General features: G+C 45.1%; 1 long non-coding RNA gene across 1 annotated transcript; it reads right to left on the reverse strand.

The window, feature by feature from the left end:
- Nucleotides 1-1756: 1756 nt before the first annotated feature.
- On the reverse strand, nt 1757-22256 carry LOC144335363 (uncharacterized). Its single transcript, XR_013406170.1, has 3 exons — nt 21987-22256; nt 13355-13430; nt 1757-2093 (listed from the first exon to the last, which is right to left on the reverse strand). It is a non-coding gene; the product is annotated as an uncharacterized LOC144335363 (long non-coding RNA).
- Between the last annotated feature and the right edge of the window lie 2092 nt (nt 22257-24348).

A 24348-nucleotide genomic window follows, 5' to 3' on the forward strand; every position in this document is an offset into this window, starting at 1 on the left:
AATTCTAGGCTCATAATAAAGTCAATTGAGGTCTTTAAATTTGTTGTAATTTTGTCTTTTGACCTTGGAGTCCACTGTGAAAAATATCCTACTTGTCTCCAAAATTGTCTCTAAGTTATTTTACCTGTTGTAGGCCATTTCATCTGAAAACTTAGCTAACTCCTAGATTATAGCACTTTTGTGTTCTTCGGTGACAAATGTCCTAAATATTTTACCTCAGTTTGGCAATATTACAATTTGTCTAGTAAGGCCTTAACCCCCTCTGAAGTGAGGAATTCTAACAAAGCCAAAAGTATCAGTTTGGCATTGCTCTTTAGTTTCTTAGGCTATCAGCACATCATCTACATATTGGATTGTAAACCAAAAATAAAATTCTAAGCCCCTTAACCAACTGAATGGACCCCTCTTCTCAGCCAAGGGGATTCCAAAATAAACCTGAAACACTAGTTCAGGCCATGATGGGAACGGGTGGTTCGACCTGCCTCATTATACCTTCTTCCCTTGGAACTCAGGCGCAACTGACCACAATTAATGTTAAAACAAGAGACCTTAACACTAATGAAATAGACTCTTTTTTTCTTTTTTTGAGACAGAGTCTCACTCTGTCCCCCATGCTGGAGTGCGGTGGCACAATTTTGGCTCACTGCAACCTCCATCTGCCTCCCAGATTCAAGCAATTCTCCCACCTCAGCCTCCCGAGTAGCTGGGATTACAGGTACATGCCACCATGCCTGGCTAATTTTTGTATTTAAATAGACCCTTTGTAGCAATAAGATACCAACATGATAGATAGCAGGCCCCAAAAGAAATAGAAATATTTTACCCCAAAATATATTTATTTGACATATTTTGAAATGGCCCTGCAAAGTTGTATCTTGTGGAGAAAATCTGCATTCAGTAGAGAATCCCTTTCCCTTTCCAGGTATTTTTCCTGATGCAGGAGAGAATTAACTAAGAGTCTGGCACCTTTCTAAGTCTGATAAAAAAACATGTACAAGCTATTCTCTCTGAAGTCTGCTACCTAAAGGCATCATCTGCATAATAAGAACCTTGATTTCCCCAACCCCTTATCTTAACCCAGATATTCCCTTCTGTGGATTCCAGGTCTTTAGATAATAACTCTTTCAACCAGTTGCCAATTAGAAAAAATCTCTGAATCTACCTATGACCTGGAAGCCCCCTCTTTGAGTTGTCTCACCTTTCGGGACTGAACCAATGTATATCTCACATCTATTATTATTATTATTATTATTTTATTATTTTTGAGACTGAGTCTTGCTCTGTCACCCAGGCTGGAGTGCAGTGGCGTGATCTCGGCTCACCGCAACCTCCGCCTCCTGGGTTCAAGCAATTCTCCTGCCTCAGCCTCCTGAGTAGCTGGGATTACAGGCGCATGCCACCACGCCCCGATAATTTTTGTATTTTTAGTAGAGAAGTGGTTTCACCATGTTGGTCAAGTTGGTCTTGAACTCCTGACCTTTTGATCCCGAATAGCTGGGACTACAGGCGCCCGTGACCACGTCTGGCTAATTTTTTTTTTTTTTTTGTATTTTTAGTAGAGACGGGTTTCACCGTGTTAGCCAGGATGGTCTTGATCTCCTGACCTCATGATCCGCTCGCCTTGGCCTCCCAAAGTGCTGGGATTACAGGCGTGAGCCACCGCGCCTGGCATTTCAAATTCTTTTATAGTGGGTTTGATTCTCTCTGAGCTCAGGACAAAGGATATTGTTTCACATATGGCTATCGTGGCATATCCTTTAGGGAAACCATTTTTGTTGGTTTTTTATCTTGAATTAAACCGGCAGTATTATTCCTCAGGGCCCAAAGGGACGCATGGATCTAGGTTGGTTGCGGAGGGCTTTTCAGCATGGTGTGAGACTGCCACTCTCTCTCTCATCCCTTTTTTCTTCCAGAAGGCGCAGAGTAAACAAGTCAGGATCCTTTGCTTCCCTTTTCCAGGGAGCTTGACAAATACTTCATCTAAGTACAGAATATAGTTGTCTTTAAGTTGTGCAGCAGGTCTCTCCCAAGTGGATTTTTTAGGAGAATTAGGAGAAAATAAGAATACGTCGTTCCTCATTCAGAGGGTCTCTCTGTATGGGAGCCACAGAAAAGAAGGAACAGTTAAAAAGAATTCTAATTGCTGTTGGGTGGAGTCTGAAAAGTATTAATTAGGTCAATGTGATTAATAGCACTGCCAAGTCTTAAGTATGTCCCTTAGATTTGATATCTATTTGGTCATCAATTACTGAGAGAGGAATGTTGAAATCTGTTACTATAATTGTGGATTTGTCTGTTTCTCCTTGTAGTTCTATCAGGTTTGCTTCATGTATTTTGAAATTATGTTATTTAGTTGTATAGACATTTAAGAATGTCATCTTCCTTTTGCATGTAGCATTATGAAATTTTTCTCTTTAACATAAGTCATAGTCCTTTTGAAATTTACTTTGTCTGATATTAATATGGCTATTCCATGTTTGTTTTATTTAGTGACTTTGTGGTGTATCTTTTTTTCATTTTGTTACTCTTAACTACCTGTCTTTAAATTTAAACTTGGTTTCTTATAGACAGCATATTTTAGATCTTGCTTTTCTTATTCATTCTGATGATATCTGCCTTTGTTCACAGCCTTTAGACCATTTGTATTTAAAGGAATTATGATATGATGTGCAGTGATGTGGTTTTTTCTTTTTTACTTTTTTTAATCATTATAAAATAGAAAAACCATAATGATGTGTATTTCTTTATGTTTCCTGTGTTTAAGGTTTATTGAGATTCTTGGATCTGTTGGTTTATAATTTTCAGCAATTTTGAAAAATTTCAGAACATTATTCTTTACACTTTCTCATTCTAAAATTCCAATGACATGTACATCAGATTACTTGATATTATCACAAAAATCCTTGATTTTTTTTTCCATCTGTACTTCATTCTTTCTCTGATCTTTTCTTCTCTGGTCTTTTTTCTTTAATACCTATATGGTTTGGATTTGTGTCCCTGGACAAATCTCATGTCGAATTGTAATCCCCAATGTTGGAAGAGGGGCCTGGTGGCAGGTGATGGATCATGGGGGTGGACTTCCCTCTTGCTGTTCTTGTGATAGTGAGTTCTCATGAGATATTGTTGTTTCAAAGTGTGTAGCACCTTCCCCTTCACACTTTTCCTCCTGCTCCAGCCACGTAAGATGCACCTGCTTCCCCTATACTTTCTGCCATGATTGTAAGTTTCCTGAGGCTTCCCCACTATGCTTCCTGCACAGCCTGTGAAACTGTGAGTCAATTAAACCTCCTTTTTTTTTTTTATGAATTACACAGTTTCAGGTAGTTCTTTATAGCAATGTGAGAATGGACAACTACAGAAAACTGGTACTGGGAGTGAAGTATTGCTATAAAGATACCTGAAAATGTGGAAGTGACTTTGGAAATGGGTAACGGGTAGAGGTTAGAACAGTTTGGAGAGCTCAGAAGAAGACAGGAAGATAAAGGAAAGTTTGGAACTTCCTAGAGACTTGTTAAATTGTTGTGACCAAAATGCTGATAGTGATATGGTCAGTGAAGTCCAGGCTGAGGTGGTCTCAGATGGAGATGAAGAACTTATTGGGAACTGAAGCAACGTCACTTTTGTTATGTGTTAGCAAAGAGGTTGGAGGCATTGTGCCCCTGCCCTAGAGATCTGTGGAACTTTGAACTTGAGAGTATTAATATAGGGTATCTGGCAGAAGAAATTTATAAGCTGCAAAACATTCAAGACTTGACCTGGCTACTTCTAGCACCCTATGCTTATATTTGTGAGCAAATAAATGAGCTGGAACTGGAACTTATCTTTAAGAGAGAAGCAGAGTGTAAAAGTTTGGAAAGTTTGCAGCCCAGCCATGTGGTAGAAAATAAAAACCCATATTCAGGGAAAAATTCAACCCAGCTACAGAAATGTGCATAAGAGGAGCCATAGTAATAGCCAAGACAATGGGGAAAATGCCTGGAAGGAATTTCAGAGACCTTCGTGACAGTCCCACCCATCACAGGCCTGGAGGCCTAGAAGGGAAGAATTTCCTGGGCCAGGCCCAGGGCCCCACTCTCCTACACAACTTAGGGACACTGATCCCTGCATCCCAGCTACTCCAGCTCCAGCCACGGCTAAAAGGGACCCAGATACATCTCAGGCTACTGATCCAGAGGGTGCAAGCCATAAGCCTTAGGAGCTTCTATGTGGTGTTAAGCTGGCGGATGCACAGAGAGCAAGAGTGGAGACTTGGGAGCCTCTGCCTAGATTTCAGAGAAGACATATGGAAAAGCCTGGATGTCCAGGAAGAAGTCTGCTGCAGGGAAGGAGCCCTGATGGAGGACCTCTACTAGGGCAATATGGAGGGAAATGTGGGGTTGGAGCCCCCACACAGAGTCCCCACTGGGGCACTGCTTAGTGGAGCTGTGAGAAGAGGTCCACTCCCCAGAATGGTAGATTTACCATCAGCTTCCACTGTGCACCTGGAGTGCCACAGGTACTCAACTCCAGTCCATGAAAGTAGCTGAGGGGGCTGTACCCTGCAGAGCTACAGGGGTAGAGCTGCCCAAGGTCTTGGGAGCCCACGCTTTGCATTGGTGTTCCCTGAATGTGAGACATGGAGTCAAATGAGATTATTTTGGAGCTTTAAGATTTAATGACTGCTCTATTGGGTTTCAGACTTGCATGGGGCCTGTAACCCCTTTATTTTGGCCAATTTCTCCCATTTGGAATGGGAGGGAGTATTTAGCCAATGCCTGTACCCAACTGTATCTTGGAAGTAACTAACTGGCTTTGATTTTACAGGCTTATAGGCAGAAGAACTTGTCCTATCTCAGATGAGACTTTGGATTGTGGACTTTTGAGTTAATGCTGGGATGAGTTAAGACTTTGGGGGACTGTTGGGAAGGTATGATTGCATTTTGAAATGTGAGAAGGACATAAGATTTGGGAGGGGCCAGGGGCAGAATAATACGGTTTGCATTTGTGTCCTTGCCCAAATCTCATGTTGAATTGTAATCCCCAATGTTGGAGGAGGGGCCTAGGGGGGAGTGATTGGGTCATGGGGGCAGACTCCCCCTTGCTGTTCGCATGATAGTGAGTTCTTATGAGACCTGGTTGTTTCAAAGTGTGTGGCACCTCCCCCTTCATGCTCTTCCTTCTGCTCCAGCCATGTAGGACGTGCCTGATTTCCCTTCACCTTCTGCCATGATTGTAAGGTTCCTGAGGCCTCCCCAGACATGCTTCCTGTACAGTCTGTGGAACTGTGAGTCAATTAAATGTCTTTTCTTTTTGTTTTTTTTTTTTTAATTTAAGATGGAGTTTTGTTCTTGTCGCCCAGGCTGGAGTGCACTGGAGCGATCTAGGCTCACTGTAGCCTCCACCTCTGGGTTCAAGTGATTCTCCTGCCTCAGCCTCCTGAGTAGCTAGGATTACAGGTATCTGCCATCACACCTGGCTAATTTTTGTATTTTTAGTAGAGATGGAGGTTCACCATGTTGGCCAGACTGATCTCGAACTCCTGACCTCAGGTGACCCACTTACCTCAGCCTCCCAAAGTGTTAGGATTATAGGCAAGAGCCACTGCACCTGGCCTAAACCTCTTTTCCTTATAAATTACCCAGTTTTAGGTAGTTCTTTATAGCAATGTGAGAATAAACTAATACAAATACCTACTCTGCTGTTAATTCCATCTAATCTTTCTTTTAAAGGTATCTTCTGTTTATCTCCTCACCTTCTACATTCTTGAGCATGCAGACCATATTTATGATACCTATTTCTATGTCATGTCTATTAATTCCACCATTTATGTCACTTATGAATCTTATAATGTTGATGGGTTTTTCTCCTGATTATGTGTGATATTTTCTTGCTTTTACCATGCCTATTAATTTAAAAATTTTTTTTAACTTATGGTAAAACAAGTGTAATAAAATTTACCATTTTAACCATTTTTATGTATACAGCTCAATGGCATTAAGTACATTCACATTATTGTGCCACCATCACAATCATTCATCTCCAGAATTTTTTTCATCTTACAAAACTGAAACTCTGTACCTGTTAAACAGTAACTCCCCATTCATTCCTCCCCTCAGTCCCTCACAACCACCATTCCACTTTCTCTCAATTAATTCTGTCAATGTTGCTTCATACATTTGGGTGCTCTGCTGTTAGGTGTGTATTTCTCCTTCAGTTTTGAAGGACAGTCTTGCCAGTCATAGTATTCTTGGTTGATAGCTTTTCTTCTCTGAGCATGTTGAACATATCATCCCTTCCCCTTCTTGCCTATATAATTTCTGTGGAGAAATCTACTTATACTCTAATGGGAGCTCCCTTGTACATCATGAGTCCCTTCCCTTGCTCTTTTGAAGATAATAGTTTGATTATAACATGTCTCTCTGTATGGGCCTCTTTGAGTTCATCTTACTAATCGTCTTACTAATTTACTAATATTTGTTTTGAGATTGTTGAATTTGGATGTCCACTTCCTTTGTCAATTTTGGGAAGTTTTCAACCATTATTTCTTTGAATAAGTTCTCTTTCTTCTCTTTCTGGAATGCCTTTAATGTGTGTGTTGATCTGCTTGATGATGTCCCATAAATCTCTCAGGCTATCCTCACTTTTCTTCATTTTTTCTTCTTTTTGCTCCCTGACTCAAAAATTCAAATGACCTGTTGTTAGTCCACTAGCTATTTTGTTTGATCAAGTCTGCTTTTGAACTTTTTTAGTGAATTTTTCAATTCAGTTGTTATATTCTTCAGCTCAAAATTTTCTGCTTCTTTCTTTTTTTTAATCATTCTATATCTTTGTTGATTTTCTCATCTTGTTCATACATTTTTAAAAATTTCATTTAATTATCTGTGTCCTCTTGAAAGTCACTGTGTTTCTTTAAGACAATTGTTTTGAATTATTAATCCAATAATTTATAGATCTCCATTTCTTCGGAGGTGGTTTCTAGAGATTTATTTTGTTCCTATTTTCCTATTTTGTTCTCCGTTTTCCTATTGTGTTCTATTTTGTTCCTATTTTCCTATTTTGTTCTCCATTTCTTCGGAGGTGGTTTCTAGAGATTTATTTTGTTCCTAAAGCAGTCATATTTCCCTGCTTTATTGCGTGGCTTGTGGTATTTTTTGTTGTTGAGTTGTATGCATTTGAAAAAATAGCCTCCTCTCTCAGTCTTTATGGATTGGGTTTGTACAGGGAATTCTGTTCACCAATCAGCCACACCTAGAGATTCTGGGGGCCTCTGAAATCTTTCTAGGAGGACGCAATTCCTCTGAGCTTTGCCTGTACTTTTCCAATTAGAGAGGTTTGCCAGTTTCTTTTTCAGAAGATCATAATCTTTGCCTCCCTCTGGTGTCTGTCTCTAGAACTGCAGGTTCCCTGGTGCCACAGCAGCAAGCCACTCTCCTCTCCTTTGTTTTCAGAGGCCCCATCCAAAGTATGCTGGTTCTCTATCACCTCTCCCAGATCAGATGAGACACTCACCAGTCCTTGGAGCAGCTCTCTGAAAAGATGGAGAGCCGGCCAAACAGCCCACTCTTCTACCTCCCTGCCAAGGGAAGACCTATGAGTTGAGCACCTTCTCCCAGTTACCCTGGGTCATGCCATCCTCTGTGTGCAGCACTTCAGGCCCTCTGGTGCCAGAGTAGGCCACTCCGTTCTCCCTTGCTTTCAGCATCCTCCAGGCATCCAAACTATTCTGGTTCCATTAGCGCCCTGGGTCAAGTAAGACAGAAACTAGTTTTCTGGGCAACCCTCCGAAAAGCTGAAACACTGAGCACTCTTCTCTCTCCTCCCTCTAACCTAAGGGAGAAGCTCTGAGACAAACTGAGCTGTGCTAGCTTGGGAGAGGGACAATTGCAGATAAAGTGAAATGGTTCTTCTTACTGATTTCAGTGCACTGTTCTTGGCTTGGTCTTGCCTTGGGGTACTGCAACTTCCTCACTGGTTTCCAGAGTTCTCATAAAGGTATTTTGGTCTATATATTGTTGTTAAGTCAGTGTCTCTGTGAAGGAAACAAGCGTGGGGGCTTCCTATTCTGCCATCTTGCTGATGTCACCCCAGTTCCTCTATTCTTTACTCCAAAAGATCATATCAGGTCAAAAGATGTACCGAACTGGGTGTCAAAAAGGTGTTCAACACAAATAGATGTAATGAAAGGTTGAACGAGTGAGGCAGAGGTCTTTGTTTTGTGTTACTCTAACAGAATACTGGAGACTAGGTAGTTTATGAAGAAAAGAGGTTTATTTGGCTTGCAGTTCTAATGGCTGGAAAGTTCAAGATTGGGCATCCGGTGAGGGTCTCAGGCTGCTTCAGCTCAAGGTGGAAAGTGAAAGGAGAATCGGCATGTGCAAAGAGATCACACATGCTGAAGGAGGAAGCAAAGCGGGGAGGAGGTCCCAGGCTGGTTTGTTTGTTTCTTTGTTTGTTTGAGACATGATCTTGATCTGTCACCCAGGCTGGAGTGCAGTGGTGCAATCATAGCTCACAGTAACCTTGAACTCCTGGCCTCAAGCTATCCTCTCACCTCAGCCTCTTGAGTAACTAGGCCCATAGGTGCATGCCACCATGCCTGGCTAATTTTTTCTTTTTTTGGTAAAGACAGGGATGTTGCAACGTCTATGTTGCCCAAGCTGGTCTTGAATACCTGGCCTCAAGCAATCCTCCTGTCTTGGAATCCTAAAGTGTTGAGATTAGAGATGGGAACCATCACATTGGCCCCGGCTCCTTTTAACAACCAGCTCTCTTGTGAACTAATGGGAGGACATTAATTCATTCATGAGAGATCCACCCCCATGACTGAAACCCCTCCCACCAGGGCCCATCTCCCAAAATTGCCGCACTGGGGATCTAAATTTCAACACGAGGTTTGAAGGGGACCTTTTTCTGATCTGCTGCTGTAAAACCACAGCAGCTGTGGGGACAACAGTGACTCTATTTCAGATGCTAATCCACCATGTGACTCCTGACTAACCTCGAGTCTGGGAATGACTCCAAGATGTCTAGTTGATGTATTATTCTTTATGTAGAAATCTCTATTTACTGTAAGTTTTGCCTCTCTTCCAAATCAACCCTTGATGTTGTTGCATACATCATAAGCCATGACACCCACAGCATTCTTTCAGCTGTCTACACATTCCTTCCGGAGCACGTAGACTTTCCTCCGGAGACATAAGCCCTGGGTCTCAGGGGTTGCAGTACGCAGATCTGCCTGTCTTGTGGCCATGGAAGACGACACTTCTGTCTGTAAGTTTCCTAATAAATCACCCTTTACTGACAAACTGGATTTGTCTGCCTTGTTCTTTGGTTTCTTATCTCCTTCTGTGTTTGCGGGTCACTTTGCATTTACAGTGCTTTTAGGAAAGAACAACAGACCAAAGATTACACCTCCTTGAACTAGTGAGAAAACTAAAGATCAGGAAGGCTATTGGATATACCCAGTGTCAAAGTCCTTAATAACAAAGCAGCAATCAGAGAGCCAGAAAATCTGTAAGCAAGAGATGAATCTGTAGTGGATTGAGCAGTGTTCCTCCAGGTTCTGTCTACCAGGATCCTCAGAATGTGACTTCATTTGCAAATGAAACATCTTTGCAGGTGTAACTAAGCTAAGGATCTCTAATGATGTCATACTGGACTTAAGGTGGGCCGTAAGTCCCCTGACTGGTGTCCTTGTGAAAGAAAGAAGGAGATTTGAGATAGAGACACAGAGGGAGATGCCTTGTGAAGATGGAGGCAGAGATTGGGGAGATGTGTCTGCATGACAAGGTACGCCAAATATTGCTGGCACCCACCAGAAACTAGGAGAGAGGCACAGAACAGACCCTCCCTCACAGCTTCTAGAAAAAATACCCCCACTGCCACCTTGATCTGGGATTGCAGGCCTCCAGAATTGTGAGAGAATAAGCTTCTGTTTATTTTAAGCCACACAGTTTGTGGGGTTTTGTTACAGCAGCCTTAGGAAGCTTCTGTTGGGTTTAAATTTCAGAGCCATCATTTCTATTCCCAGTCACACCACAGGCCTTGAGAAGGGGATAGAGTCTCAGGCACTCTCACACCACGCTGACTGGAGAGCAAATCTGTAAAGCCATTTTGTAGGGCAATCTGACTATATACATCAAATGTACATTTCATTTTATCAGTAGCAACAATCGTAGTAGCCTCAGTCAGATGCAACAATAAAGGACCAGGGTCTGCAGGAGTGTTTAAGACACCATATTCTGAACCTAAGACCACTGCCCAGGCTTAGTGGACTTGTGATTTCTCTTCCCCCTAGTTTTACATTTGGGGGGCCTGCTCTGCAACGTGATCATTCTGAAATCGAGACCAAATGTTGTTCAGATGCAAGAGAAACAAAACAAAACTAGGTTCCACCCTGGGCTAACACTCACCCAACTCACCACAAAGGATGGTAGTGAAACTACAGAAGAAAACAGAGGCCAGGCACAGTGGCTCACGCCTGTAATCCCAGCACTTTGGAGGCTGAGGCAGGCGGATCACAAGGACAGAGTTTCAACACTAGCCTGGCCAATATAGTGAAACCCCGTCTCTACTAAAAATACAAAAATTAGCCAGGCATAGTGGCAGGCGCGCGAGGCTGAGGCAGGAGAATCGCTCGAACCTGGGAGGCAGAGGTTGCAGTGAGCCAAGATTGCACCACTGCACGCACCACTGCACTCTAGCCTGGGCCACAGAGTGAGACTGTGTTTCAAAATAAAAAGAAAAAAGAAAAAGAAAACAGATTTGGCTGGGTGAGGTGGCTCATACCCATAATCCCAGTCCTTTGGGAGGCCGAAGTGAGTGGATCACCTAAGGTCAGGGGTTTGAGACCAGCCTGGCCAACATGGTGAAACCCTATCTCTACTAATAATACAAAAATTAGCGAGGTGTGGTGGTGCAGACCTGTAATCCCAGCTACTCAGGAGGCTGAGGTAGGAGAATTGCTAGAACCCAGGAGTCGGAGGTTGCATTGAGCCAAGATTGCGCCATTGCACTCTAGCCTGGGCGACAGAGTGAAACTCCGTCTCCAGAAAAAAAAAAAAAAAAAAGAAAAGAAAGAAAGAAAAAGAAAACAGATCCAACTGGGAGGGAAATAACAGGCAAATTGGTGTCGGAAAAATCAGTCCCGTGCTTGTGCGCAGTTACAAATACCTCTGAAAATTGAGGACTTGCCCGTTGCTAGTGGATTGTTTCATCACTGGACTAAACATAAAGGACATAAAGGAGGCAAGATAAAAGTTGTGGTCTTCTAGGCAATGGCTCCATGGAACACTATCTGGGGCAACTTTCTCTAACACAAATAATGCAAATGCATATTTTTCTATTAACAATTAATTTAAAAATTTCTATCTCCAATAGTGAGAAAAACAAACAAATAAAAACAGAACAATAACAACAACAAAACAATAAATGGACAGACGGAGTGCAATAGTATATGCCTGTAATCCCAACACTTTGGGAGGCTGAGGTGGAAGGATTGCTTGAGCTCAGGAGTATCAAGCCCAACCTGGGCAAGATAATGAGACCCTGTCTCTACTAAAAATAATAATAATTTAAAAATATCCAGGAATGGTGATGCGCACCTATAGTCCCAGCTACTCGGGAGGCTAAGGCAGGAGGATCACTTATGCCCAGGAGAGCAAAGCTGCCATGAGCTATTATCACAGCACTGCACTCTAGCCTGGGTGGCAGAGACTCTGTCTCAAAAAAATAAGTAAACGAACAATTAATGGACAGACGTTTGGAAGACTGAAAGTTTACCTCCCAGAATTCTATAACCCTTTCCAGAGATGTTAAATGTTAGCATTTTTGTTTATATGATTCTGATATCATTCCATTTATTTAACACACTGAAAAATGCACAAATACATAGTTTAAAAAAAGATTCTACAGTTCTTTGCCTTTAAACAAAATTTTGAAAATCTTTTTAAGAATGCTTGACATTCTGTCTACCTTCTCAACATGCAGACATGCACACACAGGGACACGCACACACGCAGTGGCTGGGACCAGCCGAAGGGCCACTGTGGTGTGCCTGCAAGCCTAGGGGTGGGTCCAGGTGGCACCATGGCAGGTGCAGATCTTGGTGGCAGTAGTAAATACTCAAATGAGCGCTTTGAAGGCCAAAGTGGAGGATTCCATATGAACAGCGGTTTAAGATGGGTCAGTCGGTCCTGAGACAGGCGAGCACCATTCCAAAGGAGCAGGCATTGGCCTCCATCGCCGTCAGTGATAGAACGGGAGTCGGGTTCGGATTCCCAAATCCAGTGTGGCAGAGATAGGAAACACCAAGCTGCCTCCTCCAGTGCCGTATCCTGGAGGGGCCGGCGGGAGCCCAGGGAGAGCTCTCTTTTTCTTGTGAAGTGCAGGGCATACTAGAATAAGTTCACAGTTCTGGAGACTTCTAGTGGCCCTTGAGAATCCGGAGAAGAGGGTGTAAATCTCTGCGACCCATATCCCAGCAGGTCTCTCTGGTGAACGGTCTCCGGACAAAGTAGGTAAGGGAAGTCATCGAGCCAATCACTTACTTGGGGATAAAAATTGGCTCTAAGGGCTGGGTCAGGTACTCTTGACTGGTGATATGGTTCGGATATCTGTCCCCTCCAAATCATGTGTGGAAATATGATCTCCAGTGCTGAAGGTGGGATCTGGTGGGAGGTTTTTGGGCCATGGGAGTAGATCTCTTATGAGTGGCTTGGTGCCCTTCCTGCAGTGATGAGTGAGTTCTCAGTCTATTAGTTCACATGAGAGCTGGTGGTTTAGACAGCCTGCCATTTCTTGCTCCTTCTCTCACATGTGACACAGTGGCTCCCCTTTGCCTTTGGCCATGATTGGAAGCTCCCTGAGGCCTCACCAGAAGCAGGTGCTGGTGCCATGCTTCTTGTACAGCCTGCAGAACCATGAGCCAAATAACCCTCTTCTATAGAAATTCCCCAGCCTCAGATATTTCTTTATAGTGAAGCAATGTGAACTAACACACTTAGATAAGGTGATTAACCTTCCCATCCTCACCCAGGATCCCCCGGACCTTAGATGTCTCCAGCCTCCAGCCCCCAAGGAAGGGTGGATGTAGGGCCCTAGTGGGAGAAAGGGTCCTGCAGTGTCATGGGGTTGCTGGGTTCAGGGACTGTGGCTGTGGACAGGAGCTGGGCCCTTCCCATGGATGCCCCAGCTGCTGTGGGCCTTGTGGCTGCCCAGGGAGCCCCAGTCTCCAGCAAAACCTCAGCCAAGGGAATGTGCTTGGCAGGATCTTGGGGAAAGACCCCAGAGACTGAGTGTGGTCTGGCCTGGTGAGGAGACAGAGGAGTCTGCTACTCCTGTGGTTTTCTCCAGTGACCAACGAGAGCATCCTGACCTCCAGGAACTTTCCCCACCAGCTCTGAGGAGGTCCACGGCTGTCCCAAAGCAGGCCAGGGTGGACAGAACTTCCCCTGGAACAAAAGGGTGAAAGTGCACTTGATTTTCACTTTCAGGATGAACAGGAACGCAGGGCGTCACCATCCTTCTAACTGCTGGGATTTATTCAGGTGACGTCAGACAAGCCATACAGGGATCCAAGTGAAGTGCACGTCCCAATTTAATGCAGAAATACACAAACTGAGTTCCGATCTCCTGCCTCTCAGCACGGCCCCTGCTAACCCTGGGACAGCATCCCCAGATTTTCAAAATGCAGGGAACTTGGCTGTTAGCAAACAGCTGTGGTACCCAGACCCTCTGCCAAAGAAGCAACCAGGAACTTTAGAACTGTGCTCTTCAAATGCCTGGCAACCCCCGCACTTTTCTCGATGAGAGGTGATCAGCCAGGGTCAGAGTGGAAAGGTTGAAGAAGAGCTCCCTGGGAGTGTGGACTCAGCAATGAGTTTCATCCCCAGACACCTCTCCACAGCCACCTTGCCTGAAACGCCAAGTGAATGTGGGTCCTGAAGACGCCTTTGCTTTTAGTAGGTCTTTACACGAGGAAATAAAAAATCTCGGGACCACTCAACGCCTTCTGCCAAAGGGAAAGTGAAGCCTGGAGGCTGAGTCACTGGCAACACCCTCTTCCAAATGAATTGCTGTTGGTTCACAACCTTGTGTCAAAGCATTAGGCATTAGCTAGACCCCCACGGAAAGGCCTCAGGCATCTCCAGATGGCAGCCCCCACAAAGCACTCATCAGTAAACTCTTTGCTGGCCTTGAAACTGTCAATCGAGGAAAATAACCCAGGCAAATCTCAATCATTTTGGGAGGCTTATTTGCCAAAGTTAAGGAGGCACTCCCAGAGACAGGTCTATGCCTTTCTCTGAAGATAATTTTGGTGGCTTCAATATTTAAAGGGGAATGGGGGGAATATTGAGAAATACACAATTTTCATGTGACAGCGGGGCAGGGGAAACCAGTCATTTATGCCTTTGTCTGGCTCAGTGAATTTGAATTTTTACATAAGACACCATAGACAATAGGGCAGAGGAAATAGTCAGATACACATTTGCCTCGGACTGGCAGAAGCATGACTCTGGGCTCTGTCGTATGTCCCGGCACCTGTGAAGATAAGCTATCAATTTACATTGCCATGGTGCACTGCAGCAGAAACATTTTAGGGTAAAGATCTTGTGGCCCATAAGGATCTTTACCCTAAAATGTGAGGGAGGTATGTAGCTTTTCATCTTTGCAGCCATCTTCTTTAGCACCCAAAATGGGAGGCAGGTTTGCATGAGCCGGTTCCCAGCTTGACTTTTCCCTCTGGCTGAGTGAGTTTGGGAGTCTCAAGATTTATTTTCCTTTCACACACCTTTCAAGATGTCTATCTGCCCATAAATAAGGACTTGAGATGTGCAATCCAAGTCCAGCTCCTCAAACTAAAGTCTGTTGCATTCCACACTGACAATGTCCATTACAAACTTACCTTCCGAGGGACAGAACAAAGTCGACATGAGATCAACCAGTCCTTCCCCTACCAAGAGACACCAGCATAATTGAGACCTCCTTTACTCCCTTCTTCCTCCAAACACTCACCTTATCTGATGTAAAATGTAGGTTTACTGGGCAGTAACTAAAGTCTCACAGGAATGTAACATTTGCCTTACCGCCTACCCGCCCCTTTTCCTATATGTCTCCCCCACTTTAAGGAAATATATACATACGGAGGCTCCTGAAAACGTCTCCACAAAAAACAGCCACAGGTGCATCTCTGGCTTGAGTTTTTCCTCAGATGTGTCCTCAAACTCTGGCTTACTAAATCTCGAATCGTTGAGACTTGCCTCAGTCACTCATTTAGGGTACCATTTATAAACATGTGTGATGAGGTCCCCAAGCGCTCCCACTCTGGCTGGAGTGAGAACCTTCCCTCTCTGCTCACATGATGCTGTCGCTGCCCAATGGGTTCCTCCTGGTCACTGCACGAACGAGACCATGGCACTGCAGTAAAGAAAGAGTTGAACGGACGTGAGGCTGCTCATGCCACGTGGGAGACAGTTATCACTCAAATCAATCTCCTTGGGCTGGGCATGGTAACTCACACCTGTAATCCCAGCACTTTGGAAGGTCAAGGTGGGCGGATCACTTGAGTGCAGGTCAGGAGTTCGAGACCAGCCTGTCCAACATGGTGAAACCCCGTCTCTTTTTTAAAAACACAAACATTACCCGGGCATGGTTGTGGGTGCCTGTAATCCCAGCTACTTGGGAGGCTGAGGCGTGAGAATCGCTTGAACCCAGAAGGCGGAGGTTGCAGTGAGCCGAGATGGTGCCACTGCACTCCAGCCTGGCCGACAGAGAGAGACTCTGTCTCAAAAAATAAAAACAAGCAAACAGAAGACCAGTCTCCTTGAAGGCTCATAGGGTAGGGGTCTTTCAAAAGTAGTTTGGAGGGGTCTGCACAGATGTTTGGGGGCTAGGGTACAGGAAGTGCTGATTGGGTGGGAGATGAACTCCGGGGATCGAAGCCATCCTCTTACACTGAATCACTTCTGGGTGGGACCACAGGAGCAGCCAGCAGGTCCTGGTGGGTCCAGGTGGAGCCATTGGTGTCAGACATGCAAAAATCCTGAAAAGATATCTCAAAAGGCCAATCTTAGGTTCACAATACTGATGTTATCTGCAGGAGTAAATGGGGGAAATTCCGTATCTTGTGAGCTCTGGAATAATGGTGGCGATTGTTTACGTGTACTCCTTGGCAGAATCCAGGCTCCTCTTCCTCCTAACCTGGTGGTCACTCACTAGCTTTACAAAGGCATTTGAGTTTTGGGAAAGGGCTATTAAAATTTAAACTAGAAACTAAATGTCTCCCAAAGTTAGCTTGGCCGAAGCCCAGGAATAAATAAAGGCAGCTTGAAGGCTCAAGGCAAGAGCGGGGCTGGCTAGATCAGATCTCCCCATCTGCCACAATTTTCTCACTGTTACAATTTTTTCTAAGCCAGTTTCAATGTGACTGGAGGCAGGAGAGGGTCCTGGTTCTCGGGAAAACAAAATCAGTCTGTGGAGGGAGATCTATCCTCCCCTGCGGCTACTCAGTGGTGACAATGCTGCACAGTTGACCGTCAGACAACACAGGTTTGAACGGCATGAGTCCACTTACGTGCAGCTCTTTTTCAACTGAATGAGGATGAAAAATACAGTATTCAGGGGATGAAAAGCCCACATATACAGAGAAGGTTGACTTTTCCCTCAAGCAGGTTTGGCAGGACTGACTGTGGAAGTTGAGTATGTGGGGATCTGGTTATATGCCGTTGGTCCTGGAACCAGTCCCCCACATAGATCAAGGGACGACTGTATTTGATATTGTTTAGGAAGCTTCGGAGCGCAGATTGGCCACTGGTTGAAAGAGTTATTATCAAAGTTCTGGAATCAATAGAAAGGAGTGTCTGTGTTACAGTAAGGGGTGGTTGGAGACCAAGGTTTTATGCAGGTGAAGCCTCCAGGTAGCGGGCTTCAGAGAGAATAGAATATAAATGTTTCTTGTCAGACTTGAGAGTCTGTTTTGTCAGTATTAAGGCCTCTGTTGATGTTCATGCTGGTCAGCTGTGCCAGAATTCCAAAAGGGAGGAGGGTATAATGAGGCACGTCTGATTCCCCCTTCTCATCATGGCCTGAACTTGTTTTGCAGGTTAACTTTGAAATGCCCTTGGCTAAGGGGAGGGGTCTGCACAGGTGTTTGGGGGGCTTAGAATTTTATTTTTTGTTTACAACGGTTTTCTGCAGTTCACCATTTACCATTAAATCCTTTTCCTCTGTTCCTAAATTGGCAAGCTGATTTTATCTATTCAAATGCAGAAAATCTTTTTTTTTTTTTTTTTTTTTTTTTTTTTTGAGATGGAGTCTCACTGTCACCCAGGTTGGAGTGCAGTGGCACAATCTCAGCTCACTGCAACCTCCACCTCCTGGGTTCAAGCGATTCTCCTGCCTCACCTCCCAAGTAGCTGGGATTACAGACACCCACCACCACGCCCAGCTAATTTTTGTATTTTTAGTAGAGATGGGGTTTCACCACGGTGGCCAGGCTGGTCTTGAACTCCTGACCTCAAGTGATCTGCCCACCTCAGCCTCCCAAATTGCTGGGATTACAGGCGTGAGCCACCACGCCTGGCTCAAATGCAGAAATTCTGAAGCCTGAAGTCCCTGCACAGTTGAAGCTTGTGATAAAACTTCAGGTTTCCTTAAAGGGCCTTCTTCAACACTCCATCCCTAGGCTGTGTTCAAAACTGCAGGGTACTTGAGAAAACGGTGGCAGCCTGGGGTGAATGCAGTCCCTCCCTTTTCCTAATCCATGAAACACCTCTACATGAAAACCACTTGAAACTTACAGGCTTGGAGGGCGGGACTTTATGTCTTCCTTGGGGGCAGCCAAGACAAAGAGGGATGCTAAGCAGATTATCTCCGTGTTCATCATTCAAACGCAGGAGTGAAGACTTCAGGACTCAGGCCTAGCAGGGGAAGGTTGTGGCTCATGTAACCCCTGCTTGCAGCCTGGCACCCTCCTACTGCAAACCTGCTCTATGGACAGGTTTTCATCATTCATCCCCATGTTCCACAAGGTGTTCCGGAAGTCCTCTGCCCCATTCCACACACCCGCCGCAGCAGCCTGGTCAAGTGATTCCAGTGGGTACTCACCACCAAAAAAGGAAGATGGACAAACATGAGTGAATGCCACAAATGGCACCTCCATATGAAGAACTGGGGCAAAAGAATAGAGGGAGGGGGCTTTTGTTTGGCAAATTGTACCTCTAAGACCCACTCTCAGGGTTGTATTAAAAAATGGAATTGGCTGGGCGCGGTGGCTCATGCCTGTAATCCCAGCACTCTGGGAGACTGAGATGGGCCGATCACGCGGTCAGGAGATCAAGACCATACTGGCTAACACAGTGAAACCCCGTCTCTGCTAAAAATACAAAAAAATTAGCCAGGCGTAGTGGCGGGCACCTGTAGTCCCAGCTACGTGGGAGACTGAGGCAGGAGAATGGTGTGAACTTGGGGAGGGTGGGGGGACGGAGCTTGCAGTGAGCCGAGATCGCGCCACTGCACTCCAGCCTGGGCGACACAGCGAGACTCCACCTCAAAAAAAAAAAAAAAAAAAAAAAAAAAAAAAAGGAATAGGTCTTTAAAAAGCTAACACAGAGCACAGGTATTTGAGGACTAAGCTCTGATTTTTTTTCTTATCTTGCCCAAATTCCTGTCTAAGGGGTCTGGAGATTCATGCCTTACAAAGCATAAATTCTCATCAAATGGGTTTTATTTAACCCATCGTGACTTACGTTCCAATCTGACTCTGGCATAACGTTACATAACAAAACAGAAAATCAAAATATTTTACCCCCAAACAAGTTTATTTGCCATACCTTGAAATGGCCCTGCAAAGCCATCCTTTGTGGGGGGGGAAACTTGCATCTGTAAAGAATATCTATTAACATAGCTAGATCTTTTTCTTTCAGGCCCTCCCAGTTCTGAAGAGATTCGCTGAGAGTCTACCACCTTTTTATTTATTTATTTATTTATTTATTTATTTATTTATTTTTGAGACAGAGTCTCGCTCTGTCGCCCAGGCTGGAGTGCAGTGGCATGATCTCGGCTCACTGCAAGCTCTGCCTCCCAGGTTCACACCATTCTCCTGCCTCAGCCTCCCAAGTAGCTGGGACTACAGGCGCCAGCCACCACGCCCGGCTAATCCGGCTGATTTTTTTGTATTTTTAGTAGAGACGGGGTTTCACCGTGTTAGCTAGGATGGTCTTATATCCTGACCTCGTGATCCGCCCGCCTTGGCCTCCCAAAGTGCTGAGATTACAGGCATGAGCCACCGCACCCGGCCTCTACCACCATTTTTAAAGGTTGGAATGGGAAACATTTGTCATCTGTTGTCTCTAAGGACAGCCACTATGAGATGTCAAAAGAACCTTGGTCTCCACAATCTTTTATCTTTTTTTTTTTTTGACAGAGTTTTGCTCTTTTTGCCCAGGCTGGAGTGCAGTGGCGTGATCTCGGCTCACCGCAACCTCCACCTCCTGGGTTCAAGTGATTCTCTTGCGTCAGCCTCCCGAGAAGCTGGAATTACAGGCATGCGCCACCACGCCCAGCTAATTTTGTATTTTTAATAGAGACAGGAACCCCGTCTCCACGTTGGTCAGGCTGGTCTCAAACTCCCGACCTCAGGTGATCTGCCCACCTCGGCCTCCCAAAGTGCTGGGATTACAGGTGTGAGCCACCGCGCCCGGCCACAATCTTTTATCTTAACCTAAACATTTCCTTTCTATTAATCCGAGGTCTTTAGACAAACTCAACCAATTGTCAACCACAAAATGTTTAAATGTACCTATAGCCTGGAACCCCACCCCCCTTCAAATTGTCCCGCCTTTCTGGACCAAGCCAATGTATTTCTCAAATGTATTTGATTGATGTCTCATGCCTCTCTCAAATGTATAAAACCAGGCTACACCCCAGCCACTTGGGACACATGTTCTCAGGGCCTCCTGAGGGCTGTGTCACGGGCCATGGTCACTCCTATTTGGCTCAGAATAAATCTCTTCAAATATTTTACAGAGTTTGACTCTTTTTGTCAACATATTGTTCTGAGCGATTTTATTGTCCCCACATGAAACTCACAGAACCCTTGTGAGTTGGGCTCCTTTGCCTTCCTCTTTGTACATAGATGATGAGAGTGTGGGAATCTGAGACACGTCCTCAGCCCACAAATGATGGCCAGTGACAGGTGGGGGCTCAAATTCAAGTAGTCCAGTGCCAAAGAAACTTGATAACCCTTCTTAGGATGTAACCATTATGTATTTTGGCTCATTTTCCTTCCTGGTGACTTCAGATCAGTTGTGGAAAGGAAGGAGCTGGATGAGCTTTGGGTGGGTCATTTATGGTGAGGAACACTTATGGAAAAAGCCTGTAAACCTTTGTGTTGTCACTCTGTCTCTTTCCTGCCATACACAGATTCCTTCAAAGAAATCCTTTAGGGGGCCGGGCGCGGTGGCTCAAGCCTGTAATCCCAGCACTTTGGGAGGCTGAGACGGGCGGATCACGAGGTCAGGAGATTGAGACCATCCTGGCTAATACCGTGAAACCCCGTCTCTACTAAAAAATACAAAAAACTAGCTGGGCGTGGTGGCGGGTGCCTGTAGTCCCAGCTACTCGGGAGGCTGAGGCAGGAGAATGGCGTGAACCCGGGAGGCAGAGCTTGCAGTGAGCTGAGATCCAGCCACTGCACTCCAGCCTGGGCGACAGAGCGAGACTCTGTCTCAAAAAAAAAAAAAAAAAAAAAAAAAAAAAAAAATCCCTTAGGGGACATAGACAGGGTTCAGGTTCTCCAGTAGAGCATACTTTGCAATTCTCTTTAATTATTTATTCACTCTGTGGGGTGATGTTTACTTGTTGTTGTAGCAGCTACCATGAATGAGTTTCAGAACCAAAACTCACAAGATTCCACATGCCTCAGCGAGTAAGAGTCGACCTCTGAGGTATAGAGCCTCTTTTCCTGCATTCTTAGATTTCCTTTCTAATTTGTTTCCTAAGTCAGCTCATATCTGACATTATGAACAATAGGTATTAAAGGGTGTTATTTAAGGAAGTGTTCTTCCCATAACCTTAATTTTTAAAAATTTATCTCTTTTTTTGAGACAAGGTCTCACTCTGTCACCCAGGCTGGAGTGCAGTGGTGTGAACACTGCAACCTTGACCTCCTGGCCTCAAGGAAACCTCCCACCTCAGCCTCCCAAGTAGCTGGAACTACAGGTGTGTGCTGCCGTGCCTGGCTAATTTTTGTATTTTTTGTAGAGACGGGGTCTCCCCATGTGGCCCAGGCTGGTCTCACACCCCTGGGCTCAAGCGATCTGCCTGTCTCAGCCTCCCAAAGTGCTGGGATTACAAGCGTGAGCCACTGTGCCTGTCTTTATTTTCATTTTTGATGTGACACACCCAGCTGTAAATTCTGAGGGAGACACAAGGCCCTGTAGGATAAGATTATCACTTTCTATTTTTCCTTTAATAAAAGTCACCCTAGCCAGGCACGGTGGCTCAAGCCTGTAATCCCAGCACTTTGGGAGGCCGAGACGGGCGGATCACGAGGTCAGGAGATCGAGACCATCCTGGCTGACACGGTGAAACCCCGTCTCTACTAAAAAATACAAAAAACTAGCCGGGCGAGGTGGCGGGCGCCTGTAGTCCCAGCTACTCGGGAGGCTGAGGCAGGAGAATGGCGTAAACCCGGGAAGCGGAGCTTGCAGTGAGCCGAGATCTGGCCACTGCACTCCAGCCTGGGCTGCAGAGCGAGACTCTGTCTCAAAAAATAAAAATAAAAATAAAAATAAAATAAAATAAAATAAAAGTCACCCTAAATGGGACTTAATAAAAATAATTATTTGCTGCCAAAATGAAAGTCAAAACCGAGAAATAGAAAAATAAAACATAAGAATCCACTGTAATGAAGACTCACAAAAGATCAACTGAGAGAAATGTTTGCCACACTTATGGAAAATAAATAGTGAACAAATTGAGGAATTAAGGGCTCGAGGCTTGTTTACCATCACCGTGGAAACCACACTCAATATGTAAGAGGTGGGGTCCAAGGGGACAGACCTCTGCTGGGCTCCTGTGATCCCTGCTGCTTTCTGGGCAGGGACACACTGGGTTCAGAGACCTGTCCTACATCCAGTTGGCAGTATGACCTTGGGTAGGTCATCCTCTCTGAGCCCTAATAAATTCACCAATAAACTGGAAACATCTCCTGATTGGTCAGGGGTGGAAGGTCAGTGGGATGGAGGAGGATGACTCTGGGCAGCTGGGAGGACTTCCCTAGAGGGAGTCAAGTGGGCAAGCAGCCCCAGCATGATGTCACAGATGGCCCATTGTGACTTATATTTAAAACTTGCATTCACAAGGGAAGCAGAGCATAAAGTTTGGAAATTTTGCAGCTTGACCATGTGGCAGAAAAAGTAAAAGTACCATCAGGGGAAGAATTAAAGCAGGCTGCAGAGAAACCGTTTGCTAGAGAGATTTGTATAACTAAAAGGAAGCCAAGTGCTAATTAACAGCCAAGACAATGGGAAAGGGGCCTCAAAGGCATTTCACAGACCTTTAAGGAAACTGCTCCCATCACAGGTGCAGAGGCCTAGAAAGAAAGAAAGAATGGTTTTGTGGGCCCAGCCTGAAGTGTGCCCTGTGCACTTAGGGAGGGTTCAGCTCTAACCACGGCTCAAAGGGCCCTAGGGACAGCTTGGGCCACAGCCACAGAGGGTGCAAGCCATAAGCCTTGGTGGTTTCCATGTGGTGTTAAGCCTGTAGGTTTGCAGAGTACAACAGTGAATGAGGCTTGGCAGCTTCCCCCTAGATTTCAGAGGATGTATGAGAAAGCCTGGGTGCCCAAGCAGAAGACTACAGCAGGGCTGGAGCCCTCAGAATCTCTACTAGCACAGTATTGCCCAGCCTCAGGTATTCCTTTATCGCAATGCAAGAATGGCCTAACACATTCAGTAAGCCTCAGGATGTTTGGCCAACAAGGGAATAGAAGCCAGGGTGTGGGACAGAGCACCATGTGGCCAACACCTGAGTAGAAAGAGAAAACCTCCGAAGAGGTGGAATGGAAATGTGGGATTGGAGGCCCCACACACAAAAGTCCCCACTGGGGCACTGTTTAGTGGAGCTGTGGGAAGGGGGCTAATGTCCTCCAGGCCCTGGAATGGTAGAGCCACTGGCAGCTTGTACCCTTGTGCCCAGAAAAGCTGTAACAGGAGTGACAGGAGCTGAACCTTGCAAAACCACAAGGGTAGAGCTGCCCCAAGCCTTGGGAGTCCAGACCTCATGCCAATGTGCCTGGATGTATGTGGGACATGGAGTCAAAGGAGATTATTTTGGAGCTTTAAGGTTTTTTTGTTTTTTGTTTTTGTTTTTGTTTTTTGAGACAGAGTCTTGTTCTGTTGTCCAGGCTGGAGTGCAGTGGTGTGATTTTGGCTTACTGCAACCTCCACCTCCCAGGCTCAAACAATCCTCCCACCTCAGCCGTCTGAGTAGCTGGGACCACAGGTGCACACCACCATACCCAGATTTTATACACACACACACACACACACACACACACACACACACACAGAGAGAGAGAGAGAGAGAGAGAGAGAGAGAGAGAGAGATTAAGTTTTGCCATGCTGTCCAGGCTGGTCTCAAACTCCCGAGCTCAAGTGATCCACCTGCTCGGCCTCTCAAAGTGCTAGGATTATAGGCACAAGCCACCATGCCCAGCCTGGAGCTTTAAGATTTAATGACTGCCCTACTGAGTTTCTGACTTGCATGGGGCCTGTAGTCCTTTTCTTTGGGCCAATTTCTCCCTTTTGGAACAGGAGGAATGTTTACCCAATGCCCACATCCCCATTGTATCTTGGAAGTAAATAACTCGTTTTGATTTTACAGGTTTATAGATAGAAGAAGGAGATGACTTACATTTAAAACTTATATTCAAAAGGGATATAAGTTTTCATTGCAGCTTTAAGGTTTTTTTTTGTTTTGTCTTGTTTTGTTTGTTTGTTTGTTTCGTTTTTTGAGACAGGGTCTTGTTCTGTTGTCCAGGCTGGAGTGCAGTGGTGTGATCTTGGCTTACTGCAACCTCCACCTCCCAGGTTCAAATGATCCTCCCATCTCAGCCATCTAAGTAGCTGGGACCACAGGTGCACACCACCATACCCAGATCATATATTTACATATATATATATACACACACACACACACACACACACACATACACACACACACACATATATATATATATATATATATATATATATAGAGAGAGAGAGAGAGAGAGAGAGAGAGAGAGAGAGAGACAAAGAGAGAGACAGATGAAGTTTTGCTATGCTGTCCAGGCTGGTCTCACATGAAACTCTGAACCTGGACGTG

The sequence above is a fragment of the Macaca mulatta genome, chromosome 16 (assembly GCF_049350105.2).
Source record: "Macaca mulatta isolate MMU2019108-1 chromosome 16, T2T-MMU8v2.0, whole genome shotgun sequence".
Lineage (NCBI taxonomy): Eukaryota > Metazoa > Chordata > Mammalia > Primates > Cercopithecidae > Macaca > Macaca mulatta.